The 15,254-nt window shown below is 37.6% G+C and overlaps 1 long non-coding RNA gene across 1 annotated transcript; it reads right to left on the bottom strand.

The window, feature by feature from the left end:
- Nucleotides 1–6,488: 6,488 nt before the first annotated feature.
- LOC122879476 lies at nucleotides 6,489–14,990 on the bottom strand. The gene is made up of 2 exons (XR_006378715.1): nucleotides 9,905–14,990; nucleotides 6,489–7,967 (listed from the first exon to the last, which is right to left on the bottom strand). It is a non-coding gene; the product is annotated as an uncharacterized LOC122879476 (long non-coding RNA).
- Nucleotides 14,991–15,254: the final 264 nt, after the last annotated feature.

Here is a 15,254-nt window from a genome sequence, read left to right as displayed (position 1 = left end):
ACCTCAAGTTAAAATTTGTTAGTATGTCAGTGTTGTGTTTCAGCTCATTTTTGCTGCCCCCAACTGGCCAAAAAAAGCTATTGCAGGTTTAAATAGGTATAGGCAAATATTGTAACAGCTACAGTGTCAATGACTGTTCTCCAGTTCATTTGATGTTATTGTTGAGGCAATGTGTGTTTTATTTTGACTGCAGAGGCAGCTTTTTGGAATTATACAGTATTTGAATGTAAATCAAGTCTGTCTTTCTACTAAAAATGAAATGAAATGTCACAGTCTATTGAGCATATAGTAGCAGTGTGTGTATGTGCATGTGGTTTGTGTAGTGTGTGTGTGTGTGTATAGACATACCGCCACCATCTGTGTCTCATTATTGCCCAGCTACCTTTCAAATCAGAGAGTGACTGCCATATGGCTAGCTGCATGTCAGACACTTTATCACTCTGCACTCTCAGATAGAAACATAATCTACAGCCAGACGTCCCATAAATCGAACAGATGGATAGGCACTTTATCATGTTATGCAACTTCATGATTCATCACAGTTTTAATAGATTAACATGACAAAGTGTTAATAAATCGAAACTTTTTCACATAAAATACAAATGTATCTCTCTACATGGAACAAATAGTTCTGTATATTAGTCAACTGAAGCTTTGTTAAAACTATCATCACAAAACCTCATGAGAGGCATCTGATTAGGATAATAGACAAATACACCAAAAAACTCAGATCAGCTATCTAGTTTACACTTTAAAATGGAGTCCCCAAAAATAATAATAAACAATTTGTGGTGCATGATAACAGCAATAAACAACGCTAAAGTCATTGCAATACCAACAAAAACGCCACAGTACACAAGTATGAAACAATGAAGTTAATCACACATGGTATCTCAGGACATTATCTTCCTGGACTGGGATATCTGTATATAGATATTTAACCACAAGCTTTGTTGTGACCTAGTCAGACGAGTATTTGTTGTTTTGTTGTCTGTTTTTCATTTTCCAAAATCCTAAGTCTTGTCACAAAGTTATGAAGCCACGAAGCCACAGAAGATCAGATCTGCTAAGACATGATCAGACGTGTGCCACGTAACAGCTAAACAGCATTTTCTGCAGATAGTGTTTATACTCAGCTTGTAAAATGTGCTAATCTTTAGAATGACTAGAAAGACTGTGTCAGTGAGTCATTCTTTACTGGAAAAGACAGACAAACACACACACACACACACACACACAAACACAACTGTGCTATCAAGGCCAACAAGCACACTGACTCTCAGACTGTGTGTCTCTATCTTTGTTTTACTCTCTTACACACACATACTGTAAGCGAGCAGTTGTTACTGCAAATCTTATGGTCATTCTCTGGCAATAAGTTCACCCAAAGAACACAAACACACACTCAAACTTACACAATATGTCAGTGCAGTCATTTAGTTGCATTCTTTCATCTCAGTTAATCCTACAAATTAGTGAAATTTGAATAAAGTTTTTTTTTTATTAGTTTTTTGTGTGTTTGTGTTTATGTGTGACGTGTGTGTGTATGTGTGCAAGGCGTGACATACATCAGAATATATTTTTTCATGCATTTTACAACAGTGAATAACAAGACCAACCCTGTAGTTGATATTGGACGATTCTGCAAAACCCTGCATCACTGTAAATTCAATTTCTTCCGTTACTTTTATAGGCAACATTTTTTAATTATTTATCCATATAATGTCAGTGCATCGTAACTACATAATGGTTAAGGTTAGAAAAGATCCTAGCCAACATGAATTGCTGGTCTGAGAAGGGATGCAAACTTCCGTCTCCAGCATGAAAGTTGCGTGTACTATACACCTATCCACACCCCTGTTTTTCACCTTGCTACTACTACGACACACACTACTTTCTGCATTGGGACTGCACGTTGACATAAGTTGTGTGCTGCAGAATTGTCCAATATGAATGTATTTCCTCAGAAGACTTTAATGGTCAGACATTGGCAACACAAGCCCTTTGCCACAATGTGCTCTTGAATTTGACAGTACAAACACATAATACATTGTGAGTGTGAATATGTTATCAGGCCAGTTTTACCTAAAAATCTGACCAGCACAACTCTGTGTTTGCTAGTGCACCTACTTCACTTGCCTCTCAGCAGATTTGACTGTTAAGGTGACAGTGACCTGCTAAGGTAAAACTAAAGTGCCAGTTTGCCAAGAAAAACAGAGACCGAGGGAGCTTACATCATTATTTCCCTCTGCCCTTCTCACACCATATATAGACATCTTTGTGCCTGGTACAGCTATTCAATAAAAACATTGTGTGTGTGTGTGTGTGTGTGTGTGTGTGTGTGTGTGTGTGTGTGTGTGTGTCAGAGACCAACAGAAAGAAAGACAAAGACATCTGATGGGACAAAGAACTCTTGTAACAGACCTTTTGTCCTCTAAAAATAGTCAAACTTCACTTTATTGTACTATTTAAAATGCATTTCATAAATATATTTAATGCAAATTCAAGTCAACTAACATATATCTGTAAGATAATTGTGATGTGTTTACGGCACAAATTACTGGTCAATAATTTATTTAGCAATTACAGTCTTCATTCATCACATAATTTATTTCTCTACCTGATTTTCTTTTGTCTTCAAAGTAGCTGTAAATTATAATCTAGATCTAAATTCTGGTGAATGGCTTCTGGGTAACATTGTGTTTATCTCACAGATAAGTCTGTTAGTTAGTCTGCAGACCTGCTCTCAGGGCTAAGCAGTTATACACGTCAAATCATTTTACCACAACAGTCTGGTTCTTGAAACTGTTGCTTCATCCTTCATTGTCTGTGTTTATCATTCTTGAATCCCTTTCTCCTTCCCTTTCCAGGACCGGGCCATGTGTTAGATAAACCCCTCATCCTACCAGCATATTTAAAATTTAAGGACTACCGACTGAAAACTACTGTAACAAACAACCATCATAATGTATTTCTTCTCAAAACATTATTAGTTATGTAATTATTTGTCATCTGGATTGTTTTAAATTATTTTAGGGAAGTTAGTTAATTTGCATATTGTGTAAACTGAAAATATATACTTTTCTTTAAGACAAACTGCAGCTTTTATCCCAAGTACAATCCACATTAGTACTTAAAAGCTTATTTACCATCCTTTGATTCTGGTGTCATTTAGTTTTCAGTAATTTCAAGTTAAATTAGGACCCATGCCAAACAACTCAATAAATTGTATATATACTGTATATTAAGACAATCTAGGCAAAACTGGGTGCTTTTGACTGGGGTCCACCAGGACCCCAAATACATTGGTATTTTTAAAACAATGATGTGAAGTCATTAGGAACAAATTGATTGACAAAGTCATAAAATGGAATGATAGAATAAAGCACCTGTGAGATGTGACAAAAAGGTCGGTAGGATTAAGGTTAAACGTACTGCCAAAGAGGCCAGTGATCACTTTTTTGTCACTAGTTTTTAGTGACTTGTCTTCAGTGTTTTGCTGATGATTTGCTATATTTTGTCATTGTGAAGATTAGATTCTGTACGATGTGTGATTCTTTCCTCAAGGCCATCAGCAATAGAATATCTGTTGTTTGCAGAAACATATCTTGGTGTCTCTGAGGCCGGTCACGGTAACCACTCAACTACCTTGCTGCCATATTTCATAGTTCATCAACATTAATCATGAGGTCTTTCTAGTAGTCATTCCATTTCATAAAAAAACAAAACATTTTCAGTAAAAAAAAAAGTGAACAAGCAAATTCTAATCCATGATCAAAAATTTGAATTGTAATGATTTCAGTTCTTTTGGAGGCACTGTTACTTTGATGATGCCTTTCAATATTAGAAAAAAGAGAATCAATCAGTGTTAAATAATACAGGATATGTGTGTGTGTTTTGTGTGTGTGTGTGTGTGTGTGTGTGTGTGTGTGTGTGTGTGTGTGTGTGTGTGTGTGTGTGTGTGTACAGGAAAGTTTTGTCTACATCATGTGTTTGAGGATCTCTTGTCTCCCCAAAGACAGCCGTGCTTGGCACGACTACAGATGCAGTGTCTGGGATAGCCTGAACATCCAAAACACACACACACATACACACACACACACACACACACACACACAAACTGAGGATCACTCATTTACACAATGCTTTACCCAGCTCATAGGCAGCAAAATCGAGAAAAAATAACACACAAAGGAATATTTAGTCTATTGGGTGTACCCAGAACTGTTTATTGTCATTAGTGTTTGCCATTCTGACAAAGAAATGGATAGAGAAAAAAAATGGAGAAAGAAAAAAGAGAGAAATAATAAATGACAGTGGAGAGGAGAAGAAAGAAAGATCTCTTCTCTACCACAGCTTCTGTCTCTGAAGTACTCTGTCATGATTCAGTCTATCAGAGTACAGATAATGAATTCCATCTAAAAGGTTTTGGAACTGGAGAGACATGTGATGGCTCCATTAAACTAATATCTAGGCAGTCCATTAAGATAAAATGAAAGTTTTATGATCTCCATGGGAAGATCACATCATTTCAACAGCAGGAATCCCATATTTAATTCAATTTTATTACATGTTAGTTTGACTCACTCTAAAAAGCCCACTTTGTGTTAAAATTATGTGCATGTTGTTTGGTGTATTTTACACAAAGTGTAATGAAGTGAGCATGTTTGTGTTTATTTGCCGTGCTGTGCTTGTACTTGGCCGCCAGCTAACGACACAGGTGTGTTACTAGGGAATAATGTATCTATGTTTACATTATAGTTTTGTTTGACTATTTGTGTGACTATCAAGAAAACCTATTAAATGTTTAAATTGCACAGATATATACAAGTTAAAGTGAAACTACATAGTTACCTGCGTCTAAAGCGCCAAAGGGTTGGTAAACGCCAGTAAATAGTCAGCACCATTAAGTGGGATGAACTAAATTAGCCGCCAGCTAGTGTTAACACTACTTGAAAGTAAAATTATACATTGTCTAAAACAGTGGACATTCACCTTACCGGGGCCCACTCATCGCACAGACTTATGTGCACGTTGTTTGGTGTATTTTACAAGATGAAGTGAGCATCCACGTTTGTGTTTATTTGCTCTGCTGTGCTTGTACTTCACAGTACAAGCTGTTAGCTGCCGGTTAACGACACAGTTGAGCAGGTTTTGACAGGCGCCTTGTTTCTATATGTCTTAGTTACTTTGTAATGTCATGGGTGAATTGTATTTCTTCTTTGTCCTTTGCCAGTCACATGCCTGCATATTGAAATCAGAATGTTAAAACTAATATAAAATTCATCTTATTTTCCACACAAGCAACAAAATGTGTGTCCAGACATGTCCAAACAGACATCTGCTGTTCTGTTTGACTTGCAGCATTTATGTATTTGCTGGCATTTTCCTATTTACATTAAGTTTCTTTATGGAGCACATATGTTGACAAAGTAGTGAATGTGTTTCTTAATTTTTGCTTTAAATGTGATGTATGTGTTGTCAACAATGGGGGAATGTGTTTTCTTTTGTTGTGTTTACTAAAATTGCAGCACAAACTTCAGTATTAAGGGTGGAGATACTTGTAAATTCTGCCTTAACAAATTACTGAATACACAAGTACTCTTACAAAAGTTTTGAGCTGTAAGTGTATTTTTTATTAAGATAATCGTAGAAAAGGTTTCAGTCGTAGTCATCTGGACACTGTTTTCAGAATCAAGTCATCAATCAGAATCAATCATTCTCAATTGAGATGACTTCAGATGACTACGACTGAAACCTTTTCTGCGATGGAACACTCCTGGACAAATGAGGGACTACACCGTCTTATTAAGATAATGTCATTCTGTCGTAGGAGAATGGTGCCATTGTTATTGTATTGTTCTTCTAACGTCTCAGTAATGGAGCTGCAGTCACATTTGTTGAAACAGGAGAGCCTGTCATCATTATTACGTCAGAAGAAGCTGAATCAAGATGAAGCCACATTTCCATTAATTAACGTTTAGCCAGCGCAAGGATGAAGTCCTGTCATTTCACATGGTAGATATCAAGACCAGCCACTTTGAATTCATCATTTCATTCATACAAAGTAAAAGACCAATTATATGAATGTATCCCTAATAATGAGACAATTATTAGCACTAATTATTCACCATTCTGTCTTCTACAATTGTGCTGTCCTTCACTTGTCTGCAGGCAACAGTAAAGTGAACATTATCTTTGTAGTGTTGAATCACTGAAATGAAATTTCCTTTCAAATCACCCTTTAGAAATGATCTTTTGACTGGTGCACTTAATATGGCTGCAGTCGCTGTTTGAAGATATTCACTTGAAATCAGCATCGATTTAATACATAAAATTAAGAAACCTGATGATTTGCAGTGGCTGGAACTAAAACAATGACAAAATAACTAGGTGCTTGTAAGAGCATCATTTTGATATTAATTTGTTGTTTTCAACAAAAAAGCCCAAATTGGGTTGTTGTATAAGTAGCACAAGTAGAACTATACTGACCGTTGTAACAAAGATTTTAGAAATTTTATTGTAATAACATAATTTTGCCATACGTTGGTATGACAAGCATTCATAAAAAAACCTGTTGTGACAGACAAACATCTCACATTCTGATTAATTTAATGAATGAATGAATGAAGAGACTCAGTGTCATACAGTATTAAGGTCCACGTTTACAAAACTTCCTTTGAAGATGAGGAAATATGATTCATGGCATGACTGAAAATGTACAAAGAGAAACTTAAAACTAAGATATACAAAAAACATATTATGGAAATCTAGAATGAAATTTAAAGCCAACCCTGTATATATAATCATATATTAACTAATAAATCTAAGAATGTAATTTGTTTTACTTAAGTGCAAATGACTTACATGTATTTGTAAAGAGGCAAATAGTTCCATCCATCAAGGAGGGCAGTAAAAGGAAACAGAGAACTCTGCGAGTAGTCATGCATGTCAAGTGAGGTACACACAATGTCGTAATGCTGAGAAGCTACAATGCTACAATGGTAGCATGTTCACATTTAACACTGAGCCGTATTCCTGTTGTTCGCCTCCTGCTAACCATACAGTGCTGCAGATGTTTACAGTCATACTCTTTCTGTTTCATATTTGCATGGCGATCCATTTAAACCATGTGTACAATATAACACCAACAGAATTTCCCATTTATTTCACTTTAAATATTTTGGCTTAACAGTGAAGCCTCTGAGTACCCAGAGTTTACTTTGACATGAGTACGAATACATCACCCAGTCCTCAGCAAGTTGTGACATTTGGAGCAAACACAAACAAAAGAGTAAATTTCATGGTTGTACAATTTTGCTTTCTCAAAAGTAAGAGAGAAGTTTTGCATTAAAGGTTGCATCACAGTTTGAATGTCTTATCTCAGTATCTTCTTGCCAGTCCCATATTGTTCTCACAAGAACTTTTATTATCTTCTCCAGAGAGTTAAATTTTTATGTGGATTTGTGTCATTTGAATGGAGAAACATCTTCAACTTTAACTGTACAACTACATTCCCCAAAATGTCCTAATAACTCAGAACCACCTTGGTGTTGGATATTTTGGGAGGGAAGGGATCTTCAAACTGGTCCTTATCATCAAGGTTGTTGAATGAGAGTGCAGTGTGGGCTTGCACCCAAATATAACCTTTATGAGACATTTGTCCATCATAGGCCGTCATTACTTTTCCTTATTTATCTTATCTTCTCATCTGGCAAAGATCCTCATGTCAACACGCTGCAGTTTTTACACATTCTCTTCATGCAAATCCGTTCTGTATGATGATGTAGAACATGGTCATCCTGACACACCTGTATCTCCACCTACACTATAATCCAGGAAAGTGGATCAGAACAATGTCAGTGCCACAATGTAGTTTCTTAGTTTGTTTTGTGGAAGACAGACCACTCTGGTCTCCAAGCTGTTGTTTGCAGTCCTTCTTCTATGAAGATCGATGATGGAGATCTCTACCAAGGCAGAAAAAAAGATTCAGTACATTTCTTGTACAAGTTAAAACTTTAAGGGACATCAGTTTAATGATCCCGCTTATCCAGCTTTTTCCTGTCTTGCAGAAATTGTATATTTTTATGGTCTCTGTTTTCTATTTGACAGGCATCGTCAAACCATTTTTTATTAAAAAAATAATCTGCAACCATGTCTACATATTAGTCAACCCCACATAGCATTCTGACCCAAAGGTTTAGACTATTACAGTATTAGCAACTGATGAGTTACATAAATGTCTAATGAGGGAAATGGAGAAAGAGGAAGAAAAGAGGAATACACAAGATACATGAGGGAGGAGAGATGAAAGACTGGATGAGTCAGAGAGCTGATGAGGACTGTGTGTGTGTGTGTGTGTCATGTGTTACTCATGTTGTGGGGACATAAATCTGCTTACACAATCACATTGGACTTGGACTTGCCTTCCTTTTGGGGACAAAACACAAGTTCCCATGACGTAATTTTTAGGGTGAAGACTTGGTTTAAGGTTAGGGTAAGGGTTCGGTTTAGGCAAGTTTTGGTTAGGGTTAGGGTAAGTCTCCAGGAAATGAATGTGAGTGAATGTAATGTCCTCTGAAGTGAAGGAAACACCACTGTGTGTGTGTGTGTGTGTGTGTGTGTGTGTGTGTGTGTGTGTGTGTGTGTGTGTACAAAGGGGTTTCACAATGTGGACTTCATGGTCTGGTGCCTCACATGCATGAAAGGAGGGATGTGTGAGATGACAGAGGAAGAGTTGGAAGGAAGAGAACAGAGGGTACATTGTGACACTAAAGAGGAATAGACCACAGTGAATATTATGCAACACAAATTGGACTTTTTAAATAAAAATAGGAATTAGATATGCTTAATTCTACTCCTGATAAGGAAATAATGATGTAACAGAAATTGTGAAAAGTGTATTAATCAAATAAGGCAAAGTTAAACTGGGCTTACAGTAGAAAAACCTGACTACCGTTAACCCAACAAACTGATCCATGGTGAAGCTATTAGACAAACTCAGATGCTTTGATGTATTCAGGGTCAGACTCTGAGTGGAGCAGAGGTGGACTCCCTGCTGCTCAGATCCTCTGTCAGTTCACTTTGCTGGATCATGTAGCTTGTTATACTGCCATCTTGGGTTCATATCCAGTGTGGAGGATTTTTGTTTTTTTACCTATACAGCACTTTGAAGTACTGCATGGGAGCCTGTTAAAGCAAGATGCCTTACCTTTCACAAGAAACAAAGCAAAAAGGTTCACTTCTAGAATTATTATTGTGCACTTTAAAGACCTTTTTACAGTTTAAAAGATTCATTATGCAATGTCTCAAGTCACACCACTCAGATTACACAAATTACATTGTGCTGTTAATGTATTTATTTACTAAACTACATCTTTTGAAAACTACACAAATGCCTCAGACTTGATGCAAGAAAAAAATCTTTCCTGGGGGAGGATGATCTTTTAGATGAGTTCAGATCTTATGCAGAAACGCCCTTGGTGAATAATGTTTGCTGCAGACTGCCTCATCACTTCCAATGAGTGATGTTACATTAATGCTGCTAACAAGCTCTTTTCAGAAGAGAAAGAAAAGCAAAAATGAAATGTGAACACGAAAAACACATAGTAGATGTTCTTACTTTGTTTTACTATGTTCTTAATTTCGTTGTACAACCTTGTGTTGTATAATGACAAATAAATGACCTGTACCTTGCACTTAATAAGTATACTATATTCATTTTGGTGCATACATTTGATCAATTACTGTCGAGGACCAGTCGAGCACAGGATCAACAATAGAACAAGTGTGACCTCCTAATGTTTTTTTATGATCATCAACAACTTTGTTTAGAGTTCTACACTAAGGTGGCCTACATCAGGTTGCTGCACCACACCAGTAACTAAAGTACTTTACTTCTCACCTCCTGCCTGGGTGGTCGAGTCGCTGGGGTTACTGGCTCAGTAAAAGGCGTCTGGAGTTGGACTGCAGGACAGAGATGCTATCCTTCACTTTCATGTGATTGTGTAGGCAGGTCTTGTCAGCAGTAAGATGGAGGGAATTAAAGAAACACCCTCCAACAATACAGTTGGGTGTCTGTAGATCATCTTGTCTGTAACTGAACAGATGCTCATGTTTGCATGCTTTCGTCTTTGTGGAGTCCACTGAGTCAGATCCAAAAGCTTGGGGTCACTAGGTAGAAACACATTGTTGGTATCTAACTGATTAATACTGTAGGTCCATGCTTCCACAGAAAGTAGCTGCTGATTGGATAGTGAGGGCGGTGGATGACATAAACTGTAGGTGGTGGTGAATAGTGGACGCCTGAGCCACGACCAACCAAACAAAGACCACAGATAATTATTGTGATTATGTACTGTATGGTTGCTGGTAGTGGTTATGAAGTGGTGAGGACTATTAATAAATTCTAATAAATAATAAATTATTTGGATTTTAATCCCACAATTTAAGCAGGAGACTGCAGCAAATAAAACAAAGTGTTCTCGGTTTTTTGTTACAGTTTAGAAATATAACAAAATAAAATGTTTAAACTTCTGGTTTTAAATTGGTCATTTTAAACTTTTCTCTGTGTGCTTAAAAGGCTATATACCACTTTACTGGGCATAAAAAAAGTGAGATTATATTTATGACGTAAACATTTGTAAATGTAAAGCCAATAACATGAAACAATTGTGCTCAGTCTTTCCTTTCCTTTACACCTTTACTTTTCTTGCCTCATTGATTTCTCTCTTGTCATATGCTCATGTGTCCTTTCTTCTTTTTTTCTCTCTTTGACGTTCCTCCTCACACACCACCTCTTCCCTCTCCATTCTTCCTTTGTCCCCTCTAATCCATTTTCTCTCCTTTTCACTCATTGCTTAACTCCCACTCTAACAGCTCTTTCCTTGTCAGTTGTCTTAAGTAAATGTACTAATGAAAAAAAGCATTTCCTGCCTCATTATCTTTCCTCTCTCTTCTACGTCTTCCTTTTTCACTTCATGTGTCAATGATTGTCACTAATGTTACAAATTCTTTCTCATCTCTGCTCATTTCTTTCTCTATCCGCCCCTTCAGACTCTATCTTTGTCTCTGATGGCTGAAGTTAGCTCAGTTAGCTCTGTCTGTAAAATCATCTTCTAATACAGAGAAATGAGCCGCTCTGACCACTGTAATAGCCGTCAGGGGCACACTTCCCTCTGGGATATCGAGCGAGGGAGGGAAAAAGGGAAAACCGGATAGGAAGCTCGAGAGGCTACAGCTCATTACTTTGCAAAGGACTGACAGCACGATGAGGCAGTTCACACAGGCTGGATCTCAACTGAGAGATAGTGAGATACATGTGCAAACACATGCACATGTATAAACACTTACACAGTGGAAGACACTGGCTGCACGATCCATTCTGACTAGACTGGGTTAAAACTACATAATGCAGTATGTTGAGTCATCTGAGACAGCATAGTGGCATGAAGAACGGCATTCATACATAAAGAACTACCACTACTGGCTGTTTTAATTCTAAAGAGGCTCAGTTTTTACATACAGTACTTGATGGCCTGATGATGCCCCATACTTCATATAAACTGTTAAGAAAATCCTTCCATAACAATACAGGACAAATGTGTCTCCAACAAGTTCTTCTAATTAAATGACAAAGTACGTTGTTTGTAATTTTCCTCCAGAACGACACAAAATGACTTCTTCATTAAAACAGCAAACTATAATGAATATTTTTATACCACGATCACATGATTACTTGTACGTGAAAAAGGGTTTGTTCATAGTGACGAACCCACAGAGAATGATCCCTGCAGTTCCCTTCAGCTTTATGGAGCTTTGTAGTGTCTTTCAGCATGTTGTTCCGGTTTTCTGGCCCGCAACTTCACTGTTTTGGCTCAGTCTCAACGCTTTCATCAGAATCGTTTTGAGTAATAGCAGGCAACTGTTTTCAGCTAAAAACCCACTGTACGCTTACTTGCCAAGCACCAAATGGCGAACAAACGAAGTTTGCGATGGGCTGATGTACAACGGTGTGGTTTGATTCTTCTGCTACATTCTAGTTTTATTAAGTTTCTTCTCATTACTTTTTGACCTCCTCTGACCTGATCTGCCCTCATCTTTCTCATTCTGTATCTCCATGTCCTCTCTCTGCCTTTTCTTCTCCCACCCTTGCCTCTTCCCTATCAGCTTTATGAGATTTCATCTCCTCACTAACAATCACAGAGTGATTTGAAGGGAGCTGAAAGTGAATGGCATTACCCTTTTTAATGATGTATTTATCCTTATAATGGGGAAAAAGTAACCCTGAGAGAAAGAAATGCCCCTCCGTGACCTTCCTTGCTTGTTAAATTTCAACAAATCACTGCTCAATTGCAGCTGAGCTCCTTTCTAAATGGAGTTTGTTTCCTCTGGGCTTTTTAAGGGTGCTACAGTTTCTTCAAATGCAAGACATGCGTGTCAGATGAACTGGAGTTTTTATATTAGCTCTCAGTGTGGATGTTTGTGGACACTAGGAAGAAGTATCAACTAATGGAAATTTTAAAAAAGAAGCTTTAGTCACGGCATGAGATCATGGTTTGACCGTTCACTAAACCCCTCCCCCCGAATAGCAATTGTCCAATCATAGCTTAGCAACTATAACTGGGCACAGCAGGCCTGTCAAACTTTTGATTTCTCCACATGCAGAAGCGGTGTACATTGGGCTGTAGTGGCAGCATGTTTATCTGCTCTAACATAAGCTGCAAACATATGCATGTCTGGCTAACTAGCTTAATTAGTAACCAAGAGTTACTTCCAAGGCCAAGGAGCATTTCATACTATATGAAATGCACTGTGTACTATTTCCCCACTGTCTGGAAACCGGTCCTGGATGCTACTATACCAGAGTATACGTTAGTGGCTCTGTCCTGTCCTTCATTTGGGAAAGTTTACACTTCAGTAGCCTCAGCCTAACTCGTTATCAAAGTTCACATAGGTTAGTCCTCAAAGTAACGCAAAATGAGTTAAGCAGAATAAAATAAGACTTCAATTTTACATTTTTCCTTATAATACTAGGGCTACCTACCTCTACACTACAACATAAGAACAATGCTGTTTCTTTATTTCCATGTTTTCTATATGAATCATCAACTGGTCAGGATGTTGACTTTTTGCTAGTTTTGAAACGAGTCAGCTTAAGACATCCAGAGCAGCCGGAGAGACAGAAACGGCACTTTCAACCAAATCATGGAGCTAATGTCAGCTTAATTAGCTAGCTAGCTACAGCTGATAAAACTGCCAGCGAAACTTTTCATTTCAGCCAGGAAAATCGACCGTTGCCAGCAAGAAATGAGAAGCTGCTTTCGTCTACCTCTGTCTGAAATCAGGGACACAAATTTTCTAATAATTACTAAGAAATTTGAATGGTAAATCTGCCACCGTTATCATTGTAAAATTGCATATGTGCAGTGCAAGAATAGAAAGCTTGACAGGGGTAGCAACTGTAGCCAAGGGGTGGGGCTTAGCAATGGTCAGTTTCTATTGGCCAGAGTATTCAGAATTAGTCAAGTAAATATAATGGGTGCTGAAAACGTAAGAGTAAAAACAAAAGAATAGAAAATAATAGCATAGATAATACAGGTTGGAGTTCAGTGCTTTGATCGAGCATCATCAGGATGTTACCTCTGGCCTCTATTCTAAAACTCTAAAACTACTGAATCACACACTCTAAATCATGTGCAGCTTCAACAGTGGATCGCTTTCTGGCTTCTGATCCCACTAAGAGATCCAACTATGATCAATCCTTGTAGTTTTGACCTCTGTGGTATAACCAGGAGTGAATGGGTTTATATAACACCAGCTTGGCTTGCATAATCAACTGACCATTGGCAAGCATAGTACTCTTGCGTTAAGGCCACAGCTTTTTTCAGCCTGGAATCCAACATGAATAAACTAAGTATTTTGTTCAGGGACCAACGCTCATTAAAAAATGTTAATATTGTGTTCATGTGGAGGCCAAAATAAACATCCCTGTGACCCATTTAGAGTCTTAAACCATAAAGGGCAAACCTGAGGACGTTTATCTGAATGTAGTTTCACTAGTCTTAATTTGTTAAGGAAGCCTATGTTTACTTTGCCAATGATTAAAGCATTAAAGCACACATAAAAGGATCATCTCTGAATAAAATAGCAATTGTTTTTATGTATTTGACTGTTATTTTTTCCAGGTCATATACCAGGACGGGAAAGAAAAATGTCTGAATTAGGAAACCAATGTAATATTAGTGTAAAGTTAATTATACGCCATGGTGGCTCCTTATAGTTTATTGTGTTTGTGTAAGGCTTATGATTGAAAGGTTGCTGACTAACAGAAAAAATCTGAGTGGGTTAAGTGAATGAATGAAGCTCATCTACTGTAACTGAAATTGATATGGCAACTTTTCTGGGTAACGTTAAAAGAACATGGTTTGTTTTAGAAGTGATCTATAGGCTTGATTTGGTTGCTTTGGTTTATCCAAATGTGTGCTGGGTGGCTTTCTTGCTGATTAGTCATTTAAAATGTGTAACAAACTATATACATGCATGGTATCTGTCTGTGTGTGGTCTTGTTTGGTCGGTATTTTAAGTAAACTCTGTTTCAGTAGCCATTCTTGAAGTCCCTTATTGTGACTCTATGTTACATATGTTTAACAATAATTTTATGGCTTTTCTATTAACTTTGTTGCACTGTAGAACAGAACATAAAAAGTTAGACATACTTGTGTCTCTATCAGATCATTATTTCAATCGGATGACTGCTTTAAATAAATAAATAAAATAAATAGTTTTGTGTTCCCTATTTTAACTTTATTCAATATTTCCATGAAGAATCCCATGCAAATTCCCTTTCAAAACTCAAACTAAAGCTTACGCTTCAAAAGCCCATGGTCATCAATTTAAAAGTAAGGCTATTTTACATCATTTCTGAAGAAAAATATATTTTTAGGATATACAAGTTTTCCCCTTGTTGGACAGCAGCAGTATTTTTGCTTCCATCTTGTCAGAAGGCACAGGCACAAACCACAGCCACCACCACTATGTTGCCAATGGTTGCCAGCACAGCGATCCACAGCCAAATGGTGTCACTGGACACTTTCCCATCATCCTCTGCTTCTGAGGGTCGTGAGTAGCCAGCGTTGAGGTTGGAGGTGGACGTCTGCAAGGACGTGTTGCCATTGTACGGGGAATCCATGAAGGCCCCGCTCACAGCCGGGAAATGCTGTCAGGAGAGAGGGATGGAGGAAAGGACAAAACAG

The sequence above is a fragment of the Siniperca chuatsi genome, linkage group LG7, assembly GCF_020085105.1.
Source record: "Siniperca chuatsi isolate FFG_IHB_CAS linkage group LG7, ASM2008510v1, whole genome shotgun sequence".
NCBI classification, from domain to species: domain Eukaryota; kingdom Metazoa; phylum Chordata; class Actinopteri; order Centrarchiformes; family Sinipercidae; genus Siniperca; species Siniperca chuatsi.
This window is presented reverse-complemented; position numbering and strand designations above follow the sequence as displayed.